Here is a 24,478-nt window from a genome sequence, read left to right as displayed (position 1 = left end):
GGTGTTGTGGATTCTTTTTTCTTTATACCCTCTCCTGTACTATACTTCTTGAAACACCTAGAAATGCAATGAAACACCTGATAATGCAATTATTTATCAGGAATATACAACAGAAGTGTTGCCACAGGTAAGATGCTAAGAATCACTCAGAACTCTGCAGGTGCAGAATCATCAAGGGGTCACATTCTATCCAACCAATGTCTACTTTGCGCACATGGACTCTACAGAGTTACTTAGCCAAGCAGGTGCAGGTGTGGGAGGCCCATCTCTTGCAGGGTATCATCCCAGTACTGTCTCATAATGGAATTATCAAGGCAGTGGTCCTCAAATGTGATCCATGCCTGCCGCATCAGTATTACCAGGAAGCTTGTCAGAAATGCACACTCTCGGGCTCTCCCCCAATTACTGAGTGAGAAAGATGGAGTGGGCCAGAGAAAACCGTATTTTAATAAGTCCTTCTATTGACATCGCTGCTGGATAAAGTTTGAAAAGCAGTGAATTAAGGAATGTAGCATCATAACCAAGGACCAGGAGTCACAAGGAAAGAATCTCCTCCACTTACCCTCCCCTCTCCTGAGGTCTCCACCTTGCCAACCATCACTGTACCCTTACGTTTGCCAAAGCTCCAGGAGGATACCCTATTTCTTTTTCTTCACTGGAACAGCAAATGTCAAGGTGAGCTTTGACTACTGAGTGGAAAAGAAATTTCAGCCTGCAGTATTCGATCCAGTAGTAAAGATGCTACTGGGGAAGCCTACATCCCACATCAGAAAGCTGAGGTTTGAGTCCTGGCTCTATTTCCAATTCCTGTTTCCTGCTAATTCACATCCCAGGGGGCAACAGGTGTGGGCTGAAGCAGTTGGGTCACTGTCACCTATATGGGAGACCCAAGTTGAGTTTTGAGCTCCTGGCTTCGGCCTGGCCTAGCCCTGGCTGTCTTGGGCCTGTGGGGAATGAACCAGAAAAAAGAAGATTGCTATTTCCCACACCCCACAGTAAACAAAAGAATTAAATTCTAGCTTGCTGAAAGAGCATGGTGCCTTCCCTCAATTATGGTCATTTTGCATTGCTGTCTTAATGTACTTCATTTAATGTTTATCAAGAACAAAATCCTGTGCAAAAAAAAATATTTTACATCTGTGTCACTGAACATGTAATCAATATCATGAAGTTTACAGTCTGATGAGAGAAATTTTCCGCTAAAATATCACATGCAAACAAGCATTATGAAATCCAAATCAAATGCTTTAAAGGAGAGCAACTATTGGCCATGTGAATGGATCAAGGAGAAATGTGACGTAGATATTACAGCTGCTTCCTTAGGGAATGACATTTAAGCACACCCATCTGTAGGTCAAGTCAAAAAATGGGAGAAGGAAGTATTGACTTAGAGGAAAAAGTATGTGCAAAAGCCATGTAACAGAAGAATGATGTTTTAAAGAACTGAAAGCAGACCAATGGTACTATAGCACACTGAGAAGAAGAGGCAGGGGAAAGTGCCCACATTACAGATTTGTTTATTGCTGTAACCATGAGATCACCCAGGCTGCTGTGTGGAGAACGGGAAGGAAGCTAGACTGGAGTGACCACTGTCACTGTGTCCAGGACAAACACAAAGGCAAGTTAGACAAGGAGAGGTGGAGAGAAGCAGACAAATCTTGGAAGAAATTTAAGCAATAGCAATACAGAAGACTTAGTGGCATGGAGTGTGAGAGAATGGAAATGGCCAAGGATAATACCTTCATTTCTGGTGTAGGACACTTGGTTACTATTCACAGATACAGAGAACACTGAAGGAGGAACAGGTAGGAGTGGGGGTAAGTGTGGGAGGTCTGTGAGGTCTGTTTGTAATGAGTGTGTTTGGGGTCCCTTTGATATTTATAAATACAAAGTTAAGATATGCAATAGCAAAGTTGTTCTGAAATATAGAAGTTGATCTGAGCTAGAAAAATGAAATTGATTCTTCGCAGAGAGCTGACAAAACTACCAGTTCAGATGAAATGAAAAGAGTGAAGAAGAGAGGGGCTTAGCTAAGCCCTATGGAGAGTACAGAAATACCGTTCCTCTCAGAAACAATGGAAAAGACAGACTAGAGAGGTTGAGAAAAACTAAGAGAACAAGACATCACAAAAACTAGTGGACAAACATGTTCTCAGAGAGAAAGGCTGGTCAAGATCTCTACCCACCCAAGATAGAACTCCAGCAGGAGGTACCACTTTGTCAACAATGTGACAATAAGCAGGAGTCCTTGCAAGAAGCACACTGAAGCTAGAAAAATCAGCATTTTCCTTAGGGAAGAAAATGGTTCTACCCTACTAAACCTTATTTTTCAATGTTGGAGAGTCCAATCTTCTCTAAGGACAGATGTAGCTATTAATACTCAAGTAAAATGGATACTCACCTAAATTTGTCTTTGTATAGCAAGTGACAGAGGTCCCCATCTCCTAAACTTTCTTCCCAGCATCCTCATCAGGGACTCAGATTTTGGACAGCAATGGGAGGCTTCTTTCTTGGTGCTGGTTAAGACAACCAATCCGAATGTCTTAGCTCTAGAACAATGCCATAGGAGAAAAGCATCAAGGAGTGTTAAACACCGTTGAACCTCAACCCGCCTTGGGCAAGGCTTCACAAAGCACTGGCAACCTCTAGATTATGGGAACTACGTGAAGGGAATCATTGGCACAATGGCCAAACCACTGCTTTTGAGTCACACAGCTCCTTTCAGTAACAGTTTCTAAAACTTCCCACCTTGTCTGCTGACCATCACTTCATGTCAAACCTAGTCTCTACCCAAAGGATCGATACCAACAGATGTAATGACACGTCTAAGACAGCCTCAGCCAGATAGCTCTTGAGGGCAGAAGCTAGCTGCCAGAGCAACACCTATACCTTCCTCTTCTTCTGGTTTCCCACCAGGGCTAAGGAAAGTTAGAACGTTACTATGGAGGGCTAGTCATTGACAGAGATGTGACATGAGGAAGCAATAAGTACATTCAAAAGCCATTGAGCTGTACCCTTACTGTATATGTTATACTTCACCAAAAGTTAAATGAACGTGAACACAAGTAGCGTTTGATTGTAAAATGTTTACCCTGAGATGCCCGATGTGAGGCTGTCATCAGTTGTACCAAATCACTGACTTCAACTTTATTTTGTGCACTGCTTTTGGGGTAGTTGAAATGATGGGCCCCCGAGGCCTAAACCTATGACATCAATCATATTTAATCTTCACAGATACCCAATGAGATAGTATCAAGCTCATTTCACAGATGGGGAAACCGAGACTCAAAGAGGTTGAATAACTTGATACATGTATCTCAGTCCAAAACCACTGACTTTTCAATAAGCCTGACACACAGTGAAGAAACATGACTCTGTGAGCAAGAGGCAAGGGCTATCAGTGTCCAGGACACGAGAAAGACGTGTCAAGGAGGAATGGAGAGAGAGAAAAAGGGTCCAGACTGCAAAAAGCAAACCTGAATAGGTGTGGAAAGCTCAGTGAAAACTGTTCTACTTGGGAGATTTTTGGAAAAGTAAAGCATGTTGGAAAAAGCCACAAGTATTGAATTTAACATTTTAAAGATTCTAAGTCAGTGTGATTTTTTAGTCAGTTTTGACCCTGTAGAAGACAGTCAAAATAGAAATGTGACACATGTTCTCAAGGTGTTTTTTTTTTTTTTTAAGATTTCATTTATTTGAGAGGTAGAGTTACTGACAGTGAGAGGGAGAGAGAGAGAAAGGTCTTTCTTCTGTTCACTCCCCAAATGGCCACAACAGCCGGAGCTGCGCCAACCTGAAGCCAGGAGTCAGGAGCTTCTTCCCTGTCTCCCACGCAGTTACAGGGGCCCAAGGACTTGGGCCATCTTCTACTGCTTTCCCAGGCCACAGCAGAGAGCTGGATTGGAAGAGGAATAGCCGGGATTGGAACCAGAACCCATATGTGATGCTCGCACTGCAGGTGGAGTATTAGCCTACTGCACCACAGCACTGGCCCCTTATATAATATATATATTTTTTTTTTTTTTGATAGAGTTAGACAGTGAGACAGAGAGAAAGGTCTTCCTTCCATTGGTTCACCCCCCAAATGGCTGCCACAGCTGGTGCTGCGCCGATCCGATGGCAGGAGCCAGGTACTTCCTCCTGGTCTCCCATGCGGGTGCAGGGCCCAAGGACCTGGGCCATCCCCCACTGCCTTCCCGGGCCACAGCAGAGAGCTGGACTGGAAGAGGGGCAACTGGGACAGAATCCGGCGCCCCAAATGGGACTAGAACCCGGGGTGCAGGCGCCGCAGATGGAGGATTAGCCTAGTGAGCCATGGCGCTGGCCTTATTATATTGTTTTCAAATGAGTCTGTCAAATCACTCATTTGATCTTCTCACTCAACTTTTCTCAATATATTTCCTTGGGTCTGGCCACTTGCTGAACTCTCCTTAGTTCTAATTGTTGATTATCATTTTACAGCAGATGACCATATAATCCACAAGTAAGGACAATTCTGCATCTCTCTCTCCAATCTTCATGCCTCTTACTTACGTTTCTTGATGTATTACACTGGGTAGATCTTCTAGCTCCATGTTGAACACTAGTAGTGATAAGAGGTATCTTCTCTTCAGTGGTAATGCTTCTGATTTTATATCTTTGTTCTCCTTTCTGTATCTCAAACTGTACGTCATGCTGCTGTACTTTTTTTTTTTTTTTTTTTTTTTTTTTTTTTTTTTTTTGCTTTCACTATACTTTGTCTACCTTGTAGGAAAACATTGGGGAAAAAATAGCAAATCTAAACTTCAGATGGTTTTCCTTCCAGCATGGAAATGGAGGCTAGAAGAGCTGGAGACTTGGAGCACCTGAAGCCACGGAATTCCCAGGTACTGGCGAGGGGGAAAGTGAACATGAAGCTCTACCCAGAACCACCCAAGCACAAGAGGCAAATGCTCACCTTCTAAGCAGTAGTGAGGTCATAGTGGGAGTTGGAGGGACCCTGTGTGCCAGTTCATCCATGTTGTTAAGGGACCACTGCTAGTTTCTGGCTTTAGACACATGATCTCAGCATGGATTTGTCTTTTTCTTACCATGCGCAGATGTCAACAGGCATTCTCATACGCACCACAGTATGTCATCTGTTTGAGTCAGTGGATTTAAAAAGAGCCATGACTCTCAAGAGATATTTCCTGAATGAAGAAACTTTGGGAAATTCAGATCAATTGCTTCTAATCATCTTCTTTCAAGCAAATTAGTGGCAACATGTAGACTTTTTACTGCATAACATCGACATTAATACTCTACTGATGGACTGAAAAGTCAATAGGTCTCCCTCACCAAGGTAAGGGGGTCTTCAGTCACCTGAGACTCTGACCTCCCAACCCTTCAATCTCTCCTTTGGTAGAATGTGGATACTGATGGTAATGGTTCATCATACATAAGAATGACAGTCTTGTGGGATAAAGACTGGAGTGAAGGCCAGAAAGGATCTCTTACGGGGTTTATCAGCTGGTGCTCGCTAGTATATTTAAAATCTTCAAAGTATTTATATATACACGAGAAAATGATGCATATAGTGTTATTTTTAAATAAAATACATTTAGCAGATACTTCTCTTGATCTGCTGAGATCCTAGAGGCATTCAGAGAGACGGTACAATCAAGAAAGTTACAGGCTTAACTAATCCTGATCAGAATCCGATTGCCAGCTACACAGCGTGCCCCTGGGAGAGCTGTCCCACGGCTGAGCCAGACACTGCTGATGTACATCTCCTCATATGGAAAAACAGGACCCATTTTCTGAAAATCATACTGCATTGCATGGCTGTGAGGACCCCACCATGATGCGCATCAGAAGCTGGTATTCCGATCCCAGTTCTGGGAAGACTGCCTTCCATTTCCCCCGTGCCCTGCACGCATGTCAGGAAACGCAGTCAGACACAGAGAAGGCAATCAGAGTGGGACCCGCACTTACAGTCGAGTCCAGCTGTGGGCGTCTCAGCTGGACAAAGGGAGAAGAATGGAGGAAAAATCAAGCTTTGTCTCTCAGACCCAGCACGCAGGAACAACAGGAGGGGCAGATGAAGCGCTTTATAGGTTTTGGAAGACACTGGCCATGGCAGCCAGTGCCACAGCTCTGAAAGATCGGAGGGGGAGCCAGGGGCAGCCGCTCCTGAAGGGAGGGGCGACGTGCAGATGCACACGTCACGGGGATTCCTGCAGAGTCATTTTCAGCAAGGTTTGGCCCCGATTGCTTCTCACTGGTACTGCTTTCTTTTTGAGTCATGGCTTTGCTTTTATAGAAATTGTCGCAGTCAAAATATTTTAAAAGATTACCATTTAAAGAAGAACAAAAACTTCCCTCTGTTTGCATGATTTCCTCATCTTAGGGAACTTTTAGAGGCTAAAGCTTCAGCCAGCTCAGTATTTTCTCCCTTTAAATCTTTTTTTTTTAAGATTTACTTATTTATTTGAAAGAGTTACACAAAGAGAGGAGAGACAGAGATAGAGAGAGAGAGGTCTCCCATTGACTGGTTGAGTCCCCAATTAGCCGCAATAGCCGGAGCTGCGCCAATCCGAAGCCAGGAGCCAGGAGCTTTCTTCTGGGTCTCCCATATGGGTGAAGGGGCCCAAGGACTGGGGCCATCGTCTACTGCTTTCCCAGGCCATAGCAGAGAGCTGAATGGGAAGTGGAGCAGCTGGGTCTCAAATTGGCGCCCATATGGGATTCTGGCACTGCAGGCGGCAGCTTTAACCGCTATACCACAGTGCTGGCCCCTCCCATTAATTCTTTTTGGTACTAAAATATATGCACAGAAAAGTACACATTTCATAATGTACAACCTGAAAAAATTTTTTGAAATAAACACTCTCTTACAACTAACACCCAGATTAAGAGATGGGATGCTACCAGTACCCCCGTAAGCCTCCCTCTCATCCCTTTCCAATAAATAACTCAAAAATAGCAGGTTTTTTTTTTTTTTTTTTTTTGACAGGCAGAGTGGACAGTGAGAGAGAGAGACAGAGAGAAAGGTCTTCCTTTACCGTTGGTTCACCCTCCAATGGCCGGCGCGGCCGGCGCGCTGCGGCCGGCGCACCGCGCTGATCCGATGGCAGGAACCAGGTACTTCTCCTGGTCTCCCATGGGGTGCAGGGCCCAAGCACTTGGGCCATCCTCCACTGCACTCCCTGGCCACAGCAGAGAGCTGGCCTCTCTGGAAGAGGGGCAACCGGGACAGAATCCGGCGCCCTGACCAGGACTAGAACCCGGTGTGCTGGCGCCGCTAGGCGGAGGATTAGCCTAGTGAGCCACGGCGCCGGCAAAAATAGCAGTTTTTTTGATGGCCAACAATACTATCCTTCAAAAATACTGGAGGGAGGGCATGATGGTACAGTGGGGTGAAGCTGCCACTTGGGATGCCTGCATCCTATATCAATGTGTTGGGAGCAAGTCCTGGCTCTGCCTCTGCTTCCAAATCAACTTTATGCTGATGTGCATGGGAGACGACAGGTGATGGTTCAAGTACTTGGGTTCCTGCCACCCATGTGGGAGATCTGTATGGAATGTCTGGATGCTGGCTTTGACCTGGCCCAGCCCTTGGCTGCTGTGGGTATTTGGTGAGTGAATTAGTGGTTGGAAGACCTTTCTTTCTCTCCCACTCCTTTCAAATAAAAAGGAACATCAATTTCAAAAGTTGGATCATACTGTATTTACTTTTAGAAGTTTCTATTTATCAGCTGGATGAGAAGGGAGAGGGGAAGGGAGTTTCCATTCACTGATTCACTCCTCAAGTGCCTGCTAGGTAGAGGTCAGGAGCTGAGTCTCCCACCTGGGTAGCAAGAGCCCAGTCACTTGAGCCATCACCATGGCTGCCCAAGGCCTGCATTAGCAGGAAGCTGGAGTCAGGACCCAGAGGTGAATAACAAACCTGGGCACTCCAAACAGGGTATAAGCACCATAAGAGCCAGGCAAAACACCTGCCATTGTACTGTTTTAGTGGACTTCTTTCTCACATATTTGTGGGATGGATATGTACACATTTGTGTGTGTGTGTGGTTGTAGGTAATTCTTTTTTTGACAGGCAGAGTTAGACAGTGAGAGACAGACAGAGAAAGGCCTTCCTTTTTCTGTTGGTTCACCCCCCAAGTGGCTGCCACAGCTGGCGCTGTGCCGATCCGAAGCCAGGAGCCAGGAGCTTCTCCTGGTCTCCCATGCGAGTGCAGGGCCCAGTGACCTGGGCCATCCTCCACCGCACTCCTGGGCCACAGCAGAGAGCTGGACTGGAAGAGGAGCAACTGGGACAGAATCCGGCGCCCCAAATGGGACTAGAACCCATGTGCTGACACCGCAGGTGGAGGATAAGCCAAGTGAGCCATAGCGCTGGCCGTAGATAATTCATTCTTATTGCTCTACTGAATTCTAGGAGGGTACTTCAAAAAGTTCATGGAAAATGGAATTCAACATTTAGGTATAAAAAAATTTTGAAGTCTACCCAGGTAAGGGGTCTTCAAAAAGTTCATGGGTAATGCACATTATGGAAAGAAACCATGTGTAGTCCTTTCTAATTTTGCACCAAAATAAATTATCTTTTCATTTTCCATGAACTTTTTTGTGCCCTCACATTCTGTGCATCTATCATATTTAATTAAATTGCTCTTGGGGCCTGTGCTCTGGTGCAGTGGGTTAATGCCCTGGCCTGAAGCACCAGCATCCCATATGGGTGCCAGTTCAAGACCTGGCTGCTCCATTTCCAATCCAGCTCTCTGGTATGGCCTGGGAAAGCAGTAGAAGATGGCCCAAGTCCTTGGGCCCCTGCACCTGCATGGGAGATCCAGAAGAAGCTCCTGGCTTCAGATCAGCAGTTTCGGCCATTGTGGCCAACTGGAGAGTGAACCATTGAATGGAAGACCTCTCTCTCTCTTTCTGCCTCTCCTCTTTCTGTGTAACTCTTTCAAATAAATTTTAAAAAATCTTTAAAAAATTATATTTCTCTTGTACACTTGTGCTCTTCCTCGTTTGGGCTCTTACAAATAGCACTGCCAGGAACACTCTCATACATGCCCACTTGGGGGCCATTTCACTTCAGTCTTTAAAATTATATGGAGTATGTTTGGTGGAAAGGGGGAAAAACCGTGTTAGAATCTAATTGGTGGATACTCAAAATAGTAGCTTTACAAGGTGACATCTTTGAATATCATGAGAACAGGCACCTGAAACTAAGTTCTAAAAACTATAATTCTACAAGGACAAAATAAGAACCCCAGTGAAAAGGAAAAGAGAGCATTTACTTCTAAAACCAGAAGATATGCCAATGTAACACAAAGAAGCTGATAGCACTGTTTTTGCTTTTTCCTCACAGACTTAGCATTTATTTCTACTAAAAACTAGAACTATCATTTGATCCAGCAACCCCACTACTAGAAATGAAAGCACTCTGTCAAAGACACATCTGTACTGTCATGTTCATTGCAGTATTCTCCACAGTTACCAAGATATGGAATCAACAGAGGTGCCCACTGACAGATTAACAGATCAAGAAAATGTGGTACATGTACACAACAGAATACTATTCGATCCAAAAAAGGACATTTGGCCATCTATAACAACATGGAGGAGCCTGGCAGCCATAAGTCAAGTGAAATAAGCCAGGCACAAAAACACAAATACAGAGTGATCCTTGTTTGTGGAATCTAAAAAGCAGAGCCCACAGAAGCAGACAGTAAAAACTAAGGGCTGGCAGAAGGCCAGGAGACTGGGGAAATGTTGGTCGAAGGATGAAAAATTTCAGTAAGATGGGAAGGAAAAATTCAAGAGATCTGTTGTAGAACATGGTGACCCCAGTAGGCAACAATGTACGATATGCTTGAAAATTGCAAACTGAGTTTAAATGTTTTCTCAGAAAACTTATCTTTTGTACGACTCTTTTTTTTCTTCTTTTTTTATTTTTATTTTTTATTTTTATTTTTTGACAGGCAGAGTGGACAGTGAGAGAGAGAGAGAGACAGAGAGAAAGGTCTTCCTTTGCCGTTGGTTCACCCTCCAATGGCCGCCGCAGCCTGCGCGCTGCGGCCGGCGCACCGCACTGATCCGATGGCAGGAGCCAGGAGCCAGGTGCTTTTCCTGGTCTCCCATGGGGTGCAGGGCCCAAGCACTTGGGCCATCCTCCACTGCACTCCCTGGCCACAGCAGAGAGCTGGCCTCTCTGGAAGAGGGGCAACCGGGACAGAATCCGGCGCCCCGACCAGGACTAGAACCCGGTGTGCCGGCGCCGCTAGGTGGAGGATTAGCCTAGTGAGCCACGGCGCCGGCCTTGTACGACTCTTAAACATACGAATTAGAGCCAGTGGCTCGGAGCAGGTCACAGATTTAAGTTCATCATAAGCAGTAAACGATTTTTTTAGAAGTTTTATTCCCGGCCAGCGCTGCAGCTCACTAGGCTAATCCTCTGCCAAGCGGCGCTGGCACACCAGGTTCTAGTCCCGGTCGGGGCACCGGATTCTGTCCCGGTTGCCTCTCTTCCAGGCCAGCTCTCTGCTATGGCCCGGGAGTACAGTGGAGGATGGCCCCAGTGCTTGGGCCCTGCACCCCATGTGGGACCAGGATAAGCACCTGGCTCCTGCCTTCGGATCAGCATGGTGCGCCAGCCGCAGCGCACCGGCCGCGGCGGCCATTGGAGGGTGAACCAACAGCAAAGGAAGACCTTTCTCTCTGTCTCTCTCTGTCCACTCTGCCTGTAAAAAAAAATTAAAAAAATAAAATTAAAAAAGATTTATTCCCCAAGATACTCATTGACTCCAACCAAGAATAAACATTCAATCCACAACTGAGATTGATATTCAGAAAATTCAATAGCTTGAGAACACCAGTCAGCCCAAGAAAGATGTTTGACATCATACCTCTGTCTGCTCCCATTTTACCAATTTACTCTATCAGGAGTTAGAAAGCCTTGGCCCCGACCAAATCTAACCCACAGTTCGTTTTGTGTAGCTCACAAGCTAAGAAACTCTTCATGTTTTTAAATGATGAGAAAATAAGAGGAATATTTTTGTAACATACAAGTATAATTTTGTTGCACAAACTATACAGACTTCAAATTTCATTGGCTTAAGCAAAGTTGTGTTGGAACACAGGTAGTTCATTCACTTCCTTTTGTCAATTTCATGCTACAATGGTCATCTAAGTTGGGTAGTTGGCACAGAGATCATGTGATCTGCAAAACCTAAAATTTTTACTCTCTGAAAGTTTGCCAGCCTCTGGACTACATAAAATCTAGCCATCAATGTCCTATAATTTGAGAACTTCATATTTCATAATAGACTTTGTAGGAGGGTCCTTCTGAAAGTTCACAGCAAGTAGAATTAAAAAATAGGTTTGTGGGGCTGGCGCTGTGGCCTAACAGGTAAAGCCACTACCGCAAAGCTGGCATCCCATATGGGCACCGGTTCAAGTCCCAGCTGCTCCACTTCCCATCCTGCTCTCTGCTATGGCTTGGGAAAGCAGTGGAGGATGGCCCAAGTGCTTGGTCCCCTGCACCCACCTGGGAGACCCAGAAGAAGCTCCTGGTTCCTGGCTTCACATCAGCCTAGCTCCAGCCATTGCAGCCATTTGGGGAATGAACCAGTGGATGAAAGACCTCTCTCCCTCTCTCTGCCTCTGTAACTCTGCCTTTCAAATATTTTTTTTTAAAAGGTTCATTTTGGTACAAAAAAAAAATTCACTGAGTAAATTGTTTATTCTTCCAGAAGTTAATGGAAAATGTAGATCATGAAAAAACTGCACATGGATCTCACAAACCTTTTGCACCAACATAAACTTCTTTTATTTCCACTTTCCCACAAACTTTTTGTAGTACCTTTATAAGAGCCAAAAGCAATGTCATTGCGAAGGACAACAGGAATCATTTGTAACAGATTTGATGGGACAGTCCTAATTTCCAATGCTCTACCACGTCATCGCCACATCAGCTACATTAGTCTCGGGCTGAAGCAGTGCTAATCTTTAATCTTTCCAGCAATATCTCCAGATTCCCCCTTGTATCTAGAAGAGGTAAAAATCCTCGACCAGAGAACGTATGCCCCGATTTGGGACTGAGAAACACGTTCACTGAAGCTTTGGCCCTCCTGGTGCTTAGATTAAACTTGAATAGTCTGATAGAAACGAGCAACAAAAGGAGGTTACATACAGAGGTATGATGTCAAGAAATATAGCAACACTTAATTACACCTTCCCTCTCAGAGTTGTAGAAAAAAAAATCAGCCTGATCCATTGACTGTGTCTTAGACCAAGCAGAAATAAATCCATTTTCTTCCTCCCGAGTTGTTGCAGCATCTCTTACAGTGACTGAACCTACAGACTCCAAACACCGGGAAAACCATACCTAGGAAGGCGGAGCATGGGGAAGAGTGAGAGCTATGGGTAACAGGGTAAGATGAATGGGGTGGGTGGGGAGGGTCTACAGGGAAGGGACAGTGAAGAGCAGATCTCTGAAGATCCAGCCATAGAAGCTGCCAAGGACTTATTCACTTGAAAATCAGAGTTAGAGAGAGAGACAGAGGGAGAGAGACAGAGACAGAGACAGAGACAGAGACAGAGACACAGAGAGAGGTCTTCCATCCGCTGGTTCACTTCCTAGATGGCCACAGTGGCCGGAGCTGTGCCGATCTGGAGCCAGGAACCTCTTCCAGGTCTCCCAGGTGGGTGCAGGGGCCCAAGGACTTGGGCCATCCTCCACTGCTTTCCCAAGCCATAGCAGAGAGCTGGATCGGAAGTAGAGCAGCCAGGACTCAAACTGGCGCGTATATTGGATACCAGCACTGCAGGCAGCAGCTTTACTCACTACGCCACAGTGCCGGCCCCAGCCAAGGACTTCGAATGCACTGTTTAATCACCACATCTTGTGGACAAGAGGAAAGTTTAAGAGAACCATCAGCAGATATCTCAACTGGAGAGCTTGAGGGAAGTTATCTTCCCAGTGTCGCGATGCTCTCCACCTAGGAACTGTGGCCTTGCCTGCATCAGGTCTTGGCATTTCTCCCTATTTTCCCCATGATCCAGAGCACCCACTTAACTGGGTGCTTCCCAAGGGATTATGGTCTGTGGTCTTTAAAAAAGAAAAAAAGAGCCCAAGGAACAGCCCCAAGGTGCCTGGCCATTCCACACTAGCTCCACCTTCCCTCGCCAACCTGGGTCCGAAAGTAGCCACTCTGACAATCTCCCCTCTTCCATGCAAGCCACAGACTTGACTTTCGCCACTGATGAGGGGCATGATTTCTCAACACGCCATTGGTCCTTTTGGCAATTCCCTGCTTAAATGTTTCTCTAAATGTAGTTAAGTCAAATAATGTAACGAATTTTCTTATTTGCTAGTTATGTAAAAAAAAAAAAAAAAACTACTCTTGCTACATCGGAACATTTTTCTGGCAGTTCATTTCTGTGTGATGTGACCATATCAGTGGATGGAAATAAATTGCCTTTTAATAAAAACAAAAACAAAAAAATGTTTCTCTGGGCCTGCATGCAATGTAGGGTTCATGCACTTCATAAGCCCTTCTGTCTTATAACACTAATTGCCTCTGTAGCTATTTCTACACCCTTAGGTGCCATTGCAGTCTTTTTTTTTTTTTTAATGTGAGCACTCGAACTGACTTCAGAGCTATAATTTATGGAACACACTGAGTCACTCATCTCAGTTGGCTGTCTCTGTCCTGGTACACTTCCTTCTTTTCTAAAGGGAATTTTCTTTGAAGGAAAAAAAAATCACTTTTTTGATTACTTGTTGCTGAACTTTTTTGAAAGGGAGTTTTTTTGGAAAATTATATGATTCCAATGGTGAAGTTTGCAGAGAGCAAAAATTCTACTCTTTGATGAATACAAAGGGCCTAGAGAAAATGATCTGTATGGAGATTGTTTTTAAGATAGCTTAGCAAAAATAAAATCATCTTAGTAAATGACTCGGAAATCTAACTCTGGATGTTTGTTCTCCCCAAGTGTCAGTATCTTCCTATTGTGAAATAATCAGATCACATAATTGTATTTGATCATGCAAATAAGAAACATAAAACGAAAAATGTTGAGGTGAGCATTTGGCACAGCAGTTAAGATTCCACTTGGGTCATTTGCATCCCATATCTGAGTGCTTGGATTCAGGTCCTGGCTGCACTCCCGATTCCAGCTCCCTACAAATGTGCACCCTGGGAGGGAGGTGATGGCTCAAGTACTTGGATCCCTGCCATCCATTTGGAGCCCTGGGTTGAGTTCTAGGCTCCTGGCTTCAACCTGGCCCAGCCACAGCTATTGCAGGCATTTGGGGAGTGAACCAGTAGATGAAAAGTCTTTCTTGGGGCCGGTGTCATGGTGCACTAGGTTAAGAGGTGCTGGGCATCCCATATGGGCGCCGGTTCTAGTCCCAGTTGCTCCTCTTCCAGTCCAGCTCTCTGCTGTGGCCTGGGAAAGTAGTGGAAGATGGCCCAAGTCCTTGGGCCCCTGAACCCGCATGGGAGACCAGGAAAAAACATTCGGCTCCTGGCTTCAGATCAGTGCAGCTCTGGCCGTTGCGGCCATTTGGGGAGTGAACCAACGGAAGGAAGACCTTTCTCTCTGTCTCTGTTTGTAACTCTACCTCTCAAAATCTTAAAAAAAAAAAAAAGTCTTTCTCTGTTGCTCTGCATTTTAAATAAATAAGCTTTTTCAATAATTTGCAAGACTACATAACATGAGGGAGATGCAGGTATGCTAAGGCAATTTATACAGAAGAGATTCTTCTCATGGCCAATCCATGCAGGGTCTCTCAAAATGTGATCTAATTCACAAAACTGATCCAATTCACCAAGATTTATGACTGTAATCACCCTAGAGCCCTTAAATGGCCTGAATAGTCTACCTTTAACATATACGTTAATACACATACCAAAATCTATTAGATAATCCCAGGCATTTTATAGCTATTCTTCAATTTAATCATCAGTAACTTGGAATTTACAGATAAGAAAACTGAAGGTCAACTGGGTATGAGGTCATACAAAGAGTTGATGTCAGAATCTGAGCTCTCCGGAGTTTGCCTGATATAAACATTAACGTTTTGTGCTTTATGGAATTCAGTTCCAATGAGTCTTTTTTTTTTTTTTTTTTGGCTACGGGAAGAAAGATTTTTGGTGCAAGTTCCTTTTTCTTTCATTCCCTCCCCCAACTCCTTTCAATTTTAATTCTTTTTTCTCTTTTGTGGCTGGGTTTGATTTTAAACAGACTTCTTAAGAAAATTGTGTTCCTGTAAAACTGGAGGGGCAAAGAGCATCCTAACTGGAAAAGGGAGGTCACACTGGAGGGCGTGGGGCTCTTCAGGAGGGGAAGTGGCCTATTTTACCCAGTCCCGAGAAGGGATTTTCTTACCTATGTGTGAACTGTGTTGTATCTCCCCACTTTCCTCTTTGTGTGAAAATGTTATATATGTTGTCTTTTCCCCCCAAAGCAAATCATAAATGTGTTTCTTACGAGTCATAGCAGTCATTACAGGCATTCAACAAAAGTAACTAATTTAAATAGTTACTTCCAAATTGTTGTCTTCCCAATTCTAAGTCTTGAAGCAAATTGACACCTGCTATATATCAGCCCTGAATTTCGGTATTTTTCCTTCATGCGCAACTCCTGGCACGGTCACTGTGGCTTGAGCACAAATGACACGGATGCCAAGCCTCGGGAAAAGGGGCCTATTCTTCCTCTTCCTCTTTTCTTCCTAACTGCTATTCATAGCATCTCAGGAACTTCTGAGTGCTCTTGTTACAGACCCGCTCTTTGGAGGGGAGAAAATGACAGAATGTGATCTGTTTGGATGGGATTTATTTTAAACCGATTTCCCCCCCTCTCAAAAATTCTGGGTTTCTGACTGAGCAACATCTTGGAAATTCCAAAAGTGTGTCTGCTAGTGGCTTCTTGAGGTTCCACAGCTTTTCCGTCACATTGAGAGTTGCTAATTCCTGTTTCCAGAGGCTGAGGACGGTTGTACCATGTCCTCTGATCCAACCCCACTGTCCTCAGATGGATTGTCCACACTGCAAGAGGCCATGGCTGCAACAACTCCTCTTATTGCCACAGAACAAGGTCTTCTTACCCTGGCCTGACAGGAGCTGGAAGAAAAGCCTTTTCTAAATTCATCTTTATCTGCCACAGAAAAGGCGTGAACCCAGAAGTTTGAAACGGGCACCATTTTGTAGAGCTAGGCCTCGGCGTTACTCCGAAATTCATGATGACTTGGGAACCAGGTGCGTAGTCAAAAATAACAGCTTTCATTTCTGTGTACTTAGAGACAACAATGCTCATTTACATACATTATTTCATTCAATGCTAACAATAATCCTGTGAGGTAAGCAGGACACAAACTATCGTCATTTTCCAGATAGGGAAACCAATGTTCAATTCAGCTATTACTATTCAAACAATAATAACCAACATCATATAACATGTTTGGTATACAATGTGTTTTCATAGACAATTACTCCAAAAATTCATGGAAAATGGAATAAATAGTTTATTTTGATAAAAAAATTTTTGAAATCCACGCATAGTTTTTCATAACATACGTTTCCCCCAAACTCCTGGAAGCAACCCCATATGTTACCTACTTACATTGACAGCCACATTGCAAAGAAGTCAGACAAATCTGATATATGATTTCAATTTTTTACCCCAAAATAAACGTATCTTTTAATTCCACTTTTCCATGAATTGTTTGAAGTGCCCTTGTATTATCCCACTGTACCGGATAAAGAGACAGAATAAAGGATCATCTCTGCTAGCAGATATTTCTGCAAAGCTTTTTCCAGCACACACCCCCCTCAGTTGCTCTCCTCCTGGTGGGTGGCTTGGTGGATGGCTTACTGGGGCATGTTCTGCTTGCTGGCTTTAACTCCTCCCCTTCCCTCCCACTCACTCCCAAACCCACTGGTGAGCCTCCACACAGCTGTGGAGATCAACTCAATTAGATATATTTTTATTGATAATTTGAATAAAGATTACATAAATAACATGACTGAAATTTTGGAAAATAGAAAAAGAAAACCACTAAGAAGTCCTGTGACCTCAACCTCTGTTAGCATTAGGGCCAAGTTTCCTCTAAGGCAGATGGGTCTGCAGCATATTTGACATCAAAACCCATTTTTCCTTCCCATGATGATCACAAATAGGAGTAAGACAGATGCAAACAGATATGTATGCATTTAGTTTTGCATTTTCAGTTGACATTGTATCCTAACCTTTTTATCTTCTCATTACTTTTAATAGTAATTGATCTAGCAAGTGAATGGTATATAAGCAATGTACCATTATCCTAGTGGACACTGAGTTTTTCATGTGTATCGCATTCCTCATATTTTGGATTGCTCTCTAGGAATAATTCCCCAACATGGGGTGGTAGGAAAAGGGCTCATGCTAATTGGAACCTAGGTCATGATAGCACCAACCTACATTCCTAAGGATCGGTCCTAATTTAAACTATCTGTAGCAAAACATGAGATCGATTTCACTTGGATAACAATTGAAATAATTTTTGCAACTTACTACTTTATTATTTTAATCCATGTTTCCATTTACTAGTACATTTCAATATTTTCTTTATTCTCATGTTCTTTTGCCGATGATCTACTCATGGCGGTTAGCCTTTGACAATATAGTTTCATTGAATAGGTAAAGGTATTTTTAATACCCAGAGCATGAAAGAAAAGTGTAATTATAAAAAAATACTTCCATATTTCAGTGACTTGGAAGTTCTCCCTTCCAAGTAGGTAATGTATGAGAGATTGATGCATGCTCGTGATATGCAGGAAGACATTAAAATCACATCAAGGTCCATGAATGATCCTAAAATAAAACATGTTCCCTGTCTTTACACTTGGATATTACTGTCATTGATTGGCACAAAAAGAATAGAGGTATTCATCTTAGGATTAAATCTAGACCCTATGGAACAACTGAGTTAACTTCTCTTGAGCAAGTCAAGTAACTGTGCTGAGCCTGTGGCTTCATTTATAAAAAGAAAACTAATCCCTACACAGGGCTGCTGGGAGGAATGGAGAGGCAGGTTTACAAGTGTGTATGAAGATGGAAGAAATCATCAACTCTGGCTTAGCTTTGAAACAAAGAAGAACATCTAGTAAGATAACCCTTAACCATAGAAGAGCCAAGACAGATCCTTCTTGTTTTCCCATCACTGGGGACACATAGCTCAGACGTACAAGAGATACTAGATCATTGTTCTTTTGTGTTTGAACTTCAATATTAAGAGATTTTATGAAATCTACTGACCCTCACTGAAGCAACCCAGCAGAGAGTGCAGGTACCAGACAAGAGTGGTTTCAAAGTAAATACCTTTTCTCGATTTTAGACTCTCAATGGGAACAGAAACTATTGTGTCTGCTGTTGAATCTCCGAGGCCTATTGCAATGTGTGGCACAGTGGGCATTCAATAAACACATATTGACTGAAAACAAACTAATTATATCAGAGAAACTAGAACTTATTGATGCCTGCCTCAAGATAAACAGGTTCACTGGAGGAATTTACTTAGGTTGCTCAAGACACCTGTTTGAGGGGAAGTGGGAGTTGAATGACCTAAGTTACTGCTATAATGGGGAAAAAGGACACAGATTTAAACACCAAATATATGCAGTTTGCTTCATGATAGCAGTAAAGGTCCTTGCTCCAGTGCCCCATGTCCTTCCAAACATATAAATGACAAGTACAAGAGGCTCTAGCATCTGTTTGAAATCCCATCAGGGTATCCTCCTGAGGGTCTTCAAGAAAATTCACGGCACTTCATCAGAACAGCCAAGGATTCTCTTTTTCAAGGTAGGGGACCTGGCGCAACAAAAATGTATGTGCCAGCAACAGGGAAAGGACCAAACGTGGTCCTACGTTTTAAGGAAAGCCTTTATTTCAAGCACATGTCAAAAGGATGAGGGGAAGGGGTGTAATGAATTACAGAATAACTGGTGTTTATGCCGAAGAGGTCCCTGGGCTGTTCTGTACCTCCTGGAAATTGTTTATATGCACAAGTCCTGTGATCACGGGGCTATGATTAGCGGATGCTGACAGTGTGACAGCAGAGTAAGGCATGAATCACCACTGTTCCATATAGAAGGCTGAACAAGACCAGCTCGGCCTTAGAGATGGGCTTCTTTTTCCATCTTCCGAATAAATTCTGGTGACCTGGTGCCATAAGACAGAGTGGGAAAGGAGGGGGAGGAATGATGTGGGTTAAATTTCACCATTTTGGAAAATTCGACTCTTCCAAAAGCCCTCATTTATGAAATTATAATTTCTTAATCTGTGCCTAAAAGATAATCATCTCCCACTTTTTTTTTCCAATGCGATCCATCAATTTTGTTTAAATCACTGAGCTCCCCAAGGACCCAGCACCAAATCCCTGACATTATTCTACCAACAGGAACATATGCATTGCACGCTGGCCCCAAATCAAAAATGGCAAAAATGCAAGATAGGAATGCTGCCAGGCAAGGAAAAATAAATAATAACAATCGGCAACTTTCCCAAATTTCTAGGGGTCATCCACCAATGAATCTGACTGGATGAGCGTGGCAGAACGTGTACCCTGCAGAATGAGAGATATCCGGTTATCATCTGGGGAAAGCAGGAAAAGGTAGCAGAAGATCTTTCCTGAATGCAGATGGAGACGTCCATCCTGGTCTACCCGGCATGGCTTGGTTGAGATGCCCGACCTGTCTCTAGCTACACAAACAGGATATGAGTCTTAACTGAAGCAACTCACTGGGAAAAAATGCGGTGATGTGCAAAACGGCCGAAATTATTTGCTCCCAGTGCTGGCATTATTTAATCGGGAAAGGCTTCAAAGCTCTGAGTAGCCCGAACTTCTGTCTCTCCGTTTGAGTGAGACACAGTCATCCCGTATCTCCCTGTGTGCCCAAGAAAAGTTCTTGAACCAAAGTGGCTGCACTTACTGTCACAGAAGTCAGTGGTGGACTCGGGAACACAGCCTTCTTTGAACTTCCTGTGAGTTCTCTCCTGTCTCAGTCTGCAAAGCTGACCTTTACTAACTAAAGGTGATAGACTCAGGAAATCCAGTTAACCCCAGGTAACCGAGAAGCGCATGCCCTCAGGATGACATGGGACATTTGAAGAGAGTTGTCATCTTCTGATGTCTTTCCAGTGATTTCCATAGAAGAAATCTGTCCATGATCACTCACATAAAGGCAGGAAAAAAAAAAAAAAAAAAAACAACCCTGGGGTTAGACAAGGCCTTTATCCACAGCTGAAACTGATGAGGCCTGGCAAGACCCCAAAGCCAAAAGACTTTGTTTCCTGTCTTCTCAAAGTCCTGACCTCCAGTATTTAAGGAACCAATAACATTTTTTCATCTCTTGAGCTATTTTTCTCATGCAACTCATGGCAGCTGTTTGCCAGCTCAGCATTCAAACTAATTTGTTACAGAAAATGGAGTGAATGCATGTTTACCAAGTCTGAAGATGAATAGGAAGCCGAAATACACGCTCTACACAAGCGAACAAGGTGCATGCTGCCTCCATGGGCTGTGTGGACTGTGCGATTAGACCCCTGGGATTCAGAGCACTTAGTTTCTACATGTGTCTCCGTTTCTCACCTCTATTTTGGTTTGGTTTTGGAAAACTGGATGACAAAAATACACTGATAATGATTTATGCTTTAAAAAAAAACTGAGAAATATGATCTCGGTGGTAGCCATAAAGTACTGTTTTAAAGTATTTCTTCTGTATTGTAGTAACCTTGGAATTTATATATGGCTTAACAACTCTCCATACTTATTTTGAGGACTAAAAACTTCTACCCCTGCTACTCAAATAATGGATGAAGGTGTATGTGTAGTGTTCATTTCTTTAAATACTAAAATTTTGCAAGTGCTCAAGCTTATGTTATCTGCCTCTACTTGACAAAAATTAGTCATATTCAAATTTTATAAAGGGGGATAACTGATATTTGATTGTCCCATCTGTAGCTAAAATCCACTGGAAGCCAAATTCACTTCCTTAAAAAAAGTTTCCAGGAACCCCCTTAAAAGAACAAACCAGAACACTTTCCAAGCCAGAGCCAGCACACTGTTCCCTTGTCTCCACTGGGGTTTTGTAACACTTAAGGTATTCCACTGTGGCAACATTTTCTCAAGTTTAAAGCCTTCTCCAATATTACGGTACAATGCCAAATGCTTTGCGTCATGGTTGTATCTATCTATCCTCAGCCAAATCCAGTTTCCTGTGTGTAAGGAGGGAAAAGGCTAGAACAGTATCATAGAAAGGATCGAAAGGCTTCTTGGATATCAAAGAGCGCTCATAAAACCGCATTTTGATGAGTTAAGTGTAAATGAATCAAAAACTTATGGCTTACATTTCCCTAAAAACACACATGGATTTAAAAAAGAAATGAATGAAAAAAAACTGTCCCCAACATAATACATTTGGTATATTGCCCACCAATGTTTAAAAGAAAATAATTAACATTTGTAGCAGACAATAAAGGATTTTCCCAAGGCTGGTCTGAGTGGATGGGTATGCCTCTCAGCTGTCCCGAGCCCAGTACATCTACCTTCAGGGACTCATCTGCTAAGACCAAAACCAATTTAAACACAAAAGCACACACCTTTTTCAACTTAAGATGTTAAGTAGTGGCTGGTGCCGCGGCTCACTAGGCTAATCCTCCGCCTGCAGCGCCAGCACCCTGGGTTCTAATCCCGGTTGGGGCGCCGGATTCTGTCCCGGTTGCTCCTCTTCCAGTCCAGCTCTGTGCTGTGGCCCGGGAAGGCAATGGAGGATAGCCCAAGTGCTTGGGCCCTGCACCTGCATGGGAGACCAGGAGGAAACACCTGGCTCCTGTCTTCAGATTGGCGCAGCGCTGGCCGTAGCGGCCATTCGGGGAGTGAACCAACGGAAAAAGGAAGACCTTTCTCTCTGTCTCTCTAACTCTGCCTGTCAAAAAAAAAAAAAAAAAAGATGTTAAGCAGTTCCTTAATTGCCTAACATTTTCTTTACAGAGTTAAGAAAGCAGACAGACACGAAGTGCAAGGGACAAAATAAAACATAATGTTTTTCTTTAAAGAATGCATTTATTCATTCTTCCAATACTTATTGAGCATCTACTAAATGCCAAGCATTGTTTTGCGCTCAGAGAATTCAGTGGTAGATATGATAGATGAGACTCAGTATTTTGGGAGTTTAATCATAGCAGAAAATCTTCCCTGTCATGTTAATGTGAAGCAGTTCTTTAGCTGTTGTCAAAAACTTGGATGTACACATCTGGATGACTAACTTTGCAAACCTCCAGAACATCTGGGGAAGAGGGAGGAAAAACAAGTCCCAGAGGACCCCCAAGTCGATGTTACGATAGGCCAGCTTCAAAATGACTTGGCTTGGCTTTCTAGCAAAGATGCTATGTAAAAATAATGTAACCTGATCTGATTTTCAGAAAGCAGCAGATGTTATCAACGGAAGTTCTGGTCCTCTTTCAAGGGCCTCATCTTAATCAGCTGTACATCATACACCACGCTCAGCTCTTCAACCAAATACAAATCAATTCAACACCAGCCCGAGACAGGTGCTGGGAGGAAAGGAGTAGCAACCATGGAGGCTGAGGAGCAGCCCCTGGTGCTGCCTTGGCCTTCCCTTTTAACCAGCAGGTCATCTGGGTGACTCTTACAACTTCCATAAACTGCACATAACTGCACCTGCCCTCACACACCCACCCCAGCCCACTGACCTGCTGTTCCAAGCTCTGACCCCCTGATGTGCCCATCTCCATCTCTGCCTGGCTCTACCTGTGGCTCCACAGTCAGCTACCCTACTAGGTGCCCCACTCCCTCAACCCCTAACACTTTTCATCTCAGCCTCCTGTGGGTCTCCCGACTTTGACAGCCCCAGCCTGGCTCCAAATAAGAAGGGCTCTTCTGCTGGTTGCATGGATGGGCGAACTTCCTTGGAACACTTCCTGACCTGAGGGCTTCTGGTCCTTCAGAGACCGACGTTTCCATGCCAGTCCCTAGTGAGACACCTGGCCAGACTCTCCATCATTAAATCAGACTGGCATCAATAGGTGCGGACTTGGCTCTCCAAGAGGTCAAATCCTGGTTCTTCTGTGTATTAGCTCTACTACCTTGGCCAGCTGTGACATCTCCAGGGCTGGAGACCTCCCACGACACTTGTCTGATCAGCTTGTTGAGGGTAGCATGAAAAGCACTAGGGAGCTGCTGAACAAGACTTCTCCACAGTTCCATTTTTAGGGTACATTCAGAATAGCTAGGCTTGGAAAAACAACCATGTGCAACTAAATCTTGAGAGCTCTGGGGGGCCTGGCGGCCGGGGGAGGAGGGGTTAGGAAGAACAGAAGAGGAGGCTGAGAGACCTTGGAGAGAACTGTTGACATGTGTATATATTTTATCTGTACATAAACAGATAGAGATGCATGTTCATAGGTTTTTCCTGGCAGGGGTTCCCCCCAATGAGTTAGGAGACCCTGTACATACTGCAGAAAATCACCTGGTTGCAATGTGCACAGTCCAGCAACTATGCATCAGTGAGAGCCAAGTCCTGTTTGGGTTCCTGGAGACCACCAACAGGCAGGCCACGGGACAGGCTGCGCGCTGGCAGGCGCCCCAGAGCCGTAAGCTTTACATCCCAGCAGAACGACCATGTGCTCAGCAGCCAGGGGTCGGGCTCAGGAAGGAAGACGGCCCACACGAAGACCCTCTAACACGAGCACACGTTTATGGTCTTGTTTACACCCCTACCTCTTGGGGAATGTCAATTCAAGTCCGCACGAGGCTTTGAGGAGGAAGTTGAAAGAAAAATGGAATTCGGCTTTTGGACAGGAAGCGGGAAACTTTCAATTGTAGCCAGCAGTCTGGGGAAATGCAACAAGATAGGATTTGGAGATTAAGGATCCAAAAGGCAGGGAGATAAGGTGACTCAGCCAGGGCTGAGATGAAGAATGAAAGGAGAAGCAGTGACTGACAACAGGCAGGGAAGCAGGCTGGGTGCCAGGAGTCCCAGTTAATAAGGACACACTTAACAATGGCAGAAAGGAATGCGGGAAAGAGGAGGGGTGGGGCTCAGGATTCAGCCCCAGGAGGGACACAACAGAGACAGGAGCAGGGAAGCTGGCCTTGCCCTGGGAAGGGGGAGCAAGTGCTTCTGGGATGCCCAGGAGCAGAGGAAAAGGTGGGTTTGCTCCAACCATCCCTCCCACCCCAGTGCTGCTGCTGGTGCATTTGTAGCACTGGATGGGTGGCTAAGGAAAGAGTAGAAGGGAGTTGGTCATGTTTACTCAGGAGATAGAAAGGAGGATGAGAAAAGACAGGAAGCAGGCAGGTAGCTGGCCAGTGTCGCTCCCCCTCTTCGTGGAGGAGCAACACAGGACCCTGCGCTGTTCTTTCGTCTGCTCGGCCCTCCCCGGGTTTGCTGCTGGTTCTTCCCGGGTTGGCTACTATCCCTTCCACCTCCGTGGAAGGGCAGTT

At 44.3% G+C, this 24,478-nt stretch overlaps 1 long non-coding RNA gene across 2 annotated transcripts in view; it reads right to left on the bottom strand.

The window, feature by feature from the left end:
* Nucleotides 1–5,590, bottom strand: part of LOC127493167 (uncharacterized) — a 37,291-nt gene extending 31,701 nt beyond the window's left edge. For both annotated transcript variants that reach the window (XR_007923217.2, XR_007923216.2), the window contains exons 1-2: nt 4,534–5,590; nt 2,402–2,549 (exon numbers count right to left, since the gene is read on the bottom strand). This is a non-coding gene — a long non-coding RNA (uncharacterized lncRNA). The remainder of the gene's footprint in view (nt 1–2,401; nt 2,550–4,533) is intronic.
* Nucleotides 5,591–24,478: the final 18,888 nt, after the last annotated feature.

Source organism: Oryctolagus cuniculus, chromosome 5 (genome assembly GCF_964237555.1).
Source record: "Oryctolagus cuniculus chromosome 5, mOryCun1.1, whole genome shotgun sequence".
Classification (NCBI taxonomy): Eukaryota; Metazoa; Chordata; class Mammalia; order Lagomorpha; family Leporidae; genus Oryctolagus; species Oryctolagus cuniculus.
The sequence above is the reverse complement of the archived record's forward strand: the minus strand, read 5'-3'. Positions and strand labels throughout refer to the sequence as shown.